This window comes from Sinocyclocheilus anshuiensis, unplaced genomic scaffold (genome assembly GCF_001515605.1).
Source record: "Sinocyclocheilus anshuiensis isolate Anshui unplaced genomic scaffold, SAMN03320099.WGS_v1.1 scaffold943, whole genome shotgun sequence".
In the NCBI taxonomy this organism is placed as follows: Eukaryota; Metazoa; Chordata; class Actinopteri; order Cypriniformes; family Cyprinidae; genus Sinocyclocheilus; species Sinocyclocheilus anshuiensis.
Genome location: NW_015542391.1, coordinates 135,363 through 139,771, shown reverse-complemented (window position 1 = coordinate 139,771; position 4,409 = coordinate 135,363). Strand labels below are relative to the sequence as shown.

At 34.3% G+C, this 4,409-nt stretch overlaps 1 long non-coding RNA gene across 2 annotated transcripts in view; it reads left to right on the top strand.

Moving 5' to 3' along the window:
- LOC107692794 (uncharacterized) overlaps positions 1 to 2,402 on the top strand; it is a 4,485-nt gene extending 2,083 nt beyond the window's left edge. For both annotated transcript variants that reach the window (XR_001634673.1, XR_001634674.1), the window contains exon 5: positions 2,178 to 2,402. This is a non-coding gene — a long non-coding RNA (uncharacterized LOC107692794). The remainder of the gene's footprint in view (positions 1 to 2,177) is intronic.
- The last annotated feature ends 2,007 nt before the right edge of the window (positions 2,403 to 4,409 follow it).

Genomic DNA, 4,409 nt, shown 5'->3' with positions numbered 1-4,409 from the left:
TGCTGATTATAGAACCGGCTTTTTTAACAAAATGCGCATGACAATCGCATTCGATTAATCGTGCAGCCCTAGCTTTCCATCAGATTTACAATCATGGACTGTGTGTAGCAGCATCTTGTGATGGAAATTATGTAGTGTAAATTACATTTTAACACATTGGCTCTGAACCAGGGGGCCAGGATGCCCTGAGTGGCCTAAAGATGCCTTAAAATGTAAAAAAAAAAAAATAATTCTACACCAGGGTGCCCAATCATGTTGATAATTAAAGATGACTGCAGGGTTGGAACTGATCACTGGAGGTAGGTAGAGAGGTTTGTGCAATAATCTATATTTCTATTTAATTTAATTATAATTTTATTTATTTTAATTTGTGGTCCCCTCTAATTTCTGTAAATTAATTTTGACTGGAGGTCAAAGTTTTTTTTTTTTCATTTCATAATATTTTTATACTTTAAAACAAATTACATATTGATTGGACAACAAAAATGTTTTGACATCAAGTGACATTTAACACGCTCTGATGGCAATGTGTAACTATTTAACATTTCAGTGAATTGATGGAAAATTATTATTATTATTAATTTATACTGACAGTTAGGTTTTAAGGGTGGAATTAGGGGTGGACTTTCATGCTTACATTTTTCTAAAATCATATGTTACTGTGCAAATGAAATCATACAAATTCATGGGAATTTGCCACTAATTTCCCCAAATTGTAAAATAGGTGTAACAATTGTGACAATGTGACAAAAAGTAACTGAAAAGTAGCAAAAGCAAATGACAATAAAGTTTTAGACAAAAACTTTATGAATATGCTCTAACAAACCTCTAACCTATTTAGCAAAAATAAAAAAGCTGAGAACTTTTTAGTTTTAAAATCAACCCCTTGGACATAAAAGTGCTTGAAGTTGAAGAAACACTCTCACATGTTTGTGAAGATTTACAGAGGTCTCAAAATGAATTTTTGGCTAATTTAAGGCTAATTTTTGTATGATCCTGCAAATGATTTAATACAAATTTGTAAAGTGATAGCAGATATTGCATGCCTCTGCACGCTTCTCCATGACCGTACTCTCTCTTGCTGATGTTTTAAACGTAGACGCATGTTGAAAACCAAAGAGAATTTGCTTTGAGTGATACTGCGACTTTCATCTCCAAGCTGTTTGTACTGGATCCCGTCATGAGTGGAGCTGCGAATTTCATTAATGCGTGGTGCGTACTTCAAGAGCGCACTGAGATCAATGCAACATTATTCATAATGACAATAGCAGGCAACGGTTGTGCTGGAGCAGAAAACAGTCTTGGTTTTAGGTGAGGAGTCATGCTATATGCTGCTGTCTCGCTGTATTTCTACACATTCCTTGAAAGTCTCTGGCGACAGAAAGTGACATTTAAAGGGGTCCTATTATGCTTTTTCACTTTTTCAACTTTAGTTAGTCTGTAATGTTGCTGTTTGAGCATAAAAAAATCTGCAAAGTTACTAAGTTCAAAGTCCACTTCAAAAGGAGATATTTTATTTAACAGAAATCAATTTTAAAAAACTACAAAAACGACTCATTTGGACTACAACGCATATTTTCCGGGATTTGTGATATCCCGGAAAATATCAACTTCTAGTACACCCCCAAAACAAACTCAAGACTTTGTAAAAGAGCATAATAGGACCCCTTTAAGCATTTCTTTTTGTCTTGTGAAATCTAGATCACAGCAAATGCTGTGCTGTCACTGAATGTTAAATGTGCAGTGTCTTTGAGCAAAAGCGTGGTTGGACTATGCAGCCAAACAATTACCCACCAGTTTAAATTCAAATAATTAATTGCAACAAAATGGAATAATAAAAAAAAAAGAATGCTTTGAAGTGGTTTAGACCAAATTACAACAAATAACCAACACTTTGGCAAGACCTGAAATATGCAGTTGGCCTAAAGGGCTGAAGATACATTGATTTAAATATTACAAGCACAACATGTTTACACGAACAGTGTCATATTCATGTATCAAGATCCCAATTTTTATGCATTAGCTTCAATACTGGAAGTCACTAAGATTGTGTCTGAAAACCAAAATAATGATGTAATATTTTTGCAATGCTACATGTTTTCTCAAACTATCTGTACTCCTTCAGTTAGCAATAATTCACTGTTTGCCTCAAACTTTTCTTTCTACCTGTAACATAGCTTGCACAAAGACGAGGAATAGCAGAGGACAAGGGGGAGGGATGGAGGTTCAGGCCATGAAGTAACAATGGGCTTGGATTATGGAGCAGAGCCGACAGAGGGAGGAGGAGCCAGGAGAGGTCCATTTTATACACTAAATTTTATTTAATTTACAAAGCCTTTCAACCACATAATCTGTAAAAACATATTAGTTCACTGTCTGGCGATGTGTTTATGCTGATAATGTAATTAAAGAAACAGTTTGTTTTTCAAATTTTCCATCGCACGTCATTTACTGGCTGTTGGCTCATTGGCTTGTGCGTTTTATATTTTGCACTTAAAAAATGTGCATTTCCAGTAAGGCTGTATAATGAGCATCAATGCTCCTTGGATTGTGGGACTTCTTATGGAGCAAATATTTCATTGCACTGGAAGGATTTTGCAATTGAGACCAATTTAAGCCATTAAAATTGCCAACATCAAGATTTTGTCTGGAGATTATCTAAAAATATGTAGAAGGAAAGAGGAAGTGTTTTATCCCTGTACATATAAGGGACAAAATGACATTAAATAGCATTTTTTAAAATCGGTATTCCAAAAGCATAATTTCAGTGGTAATCCAGAATACATCTTGTACCTCATAAGGCATTGTTTTAAATTATATATTTATTTTTTATTTTATTTTATTTTTCTGAGAGTGTGGATGTAATGCAATAATAATTAATTAACATCCTGATAAGTGTTCCTGTTTGAGTATCATTAACATTTCATAAGATGTTTTTGACTTTTGTAGTTATATGCAACATCATGCTCAACTTGTTTCCCCAGAGAAAACAATACAATTAAAAAATAATATTTCTCACCCTATGAAGTCATGGGTAATTGCATAAGACAATTAGAGGAAGTTCTTGTTCTTAGGGAGAAACATATGTAATGTGCTTATAATCGTTTAGAAATTATGAAGTTGGATGAGCATGATTAGAGCATCATACAAACTTCATCTCTGATATATGATGGTCTTAACTTGCTTGTGGTTAGACATTAATTTTGTTCATTTTATGCATCTATTGATAAGTGTTCTTTTTTTGTACATAACTGTCACCACTGGAAAAGTAACATGTACATAAGGACTTATCAAAATCCTTTATGTATGCTGTTAATAACTAATAACTAACAACAATTTGCTTGTACGCTAAAATCAATTAGCATATTAACAATATTATCTATGGTATATGCTCATGTTTAAGATGTCAGTCTGCATTATTTTAACTTATTTTTTCAAAATAGTGTTTAACAGTATAATTCCTGATGAAAAAAACTATATTACCAGCAGAGAAATCTTCAGCAATCAGAGAATTAAAACAACTCCCATGAAGCACTGCAAATGATGTGATAGTCATTCTCCCTTATTCAATTTTCATTCACAATACTTTGTAGTTCTTTCCCCCATTACAGCTGTTAAGTACCAAGTCTTGTAGTTTTTCTTTTCATCTTATTTTCCAGTGCTTTGTTGCTTTAAATCGAAGCAGCAAAACCCTGTCTACTTGATTTCGATATCAAGAGGTCAGCTCAAGAGTCATACTCAAAATCATGTCAATAAAATAAAAGTGTCTCTCTTTGTAGAGTGGCAGCTGATGCGTTATTGTTGACATGAATGAAGAGGAAACATCTGAGTGATTACACAATCTCTCCTCTAGAAAAGTGCCACTCAGCAACGTCCTTCCCTCCAGCTGCTTGTAAAAGTGTTTGACCCTGTGTAGCAAGGCTGGATGTATTTAGACAGAAAAGATCTGAGAGCTGTATTCAAGCCTTTACTTCATGTAATCCGTTTTTAAGAAGTTTCTTAAATGACAGCAATTCTGAGAAGTGCCCAGATTCCCTCTTTTCTCTTGAAAGGAACAGCTTATTACGTTTTAGAGACCTGGCACCTGGACAGTGACGTAAAAAAATTCTATCTTTTGTGTATGACAAGATATCCTCTCAGAATATGCTGTATCAGAGCAGTTCACGTCTTTGCAGCTGCAAATAGCACATTCATGATCCTTTTCAGTCATCAAAGCTTCATTTATCTCCCTTTTATGAGAAAAAATGAACCATTGTTAAACTGCCTGATTGTGTTGCACTCATTTTGTAGATTATCAACTGAAATTACTTGGGGCAAATGCTTGTCACTTTAATTTGCTCTCCAAAAATGCATCTCATAGTTTGTGGCCAGATTAAAAAGTTAATCACATACACCGCCGCAGTTCTCGT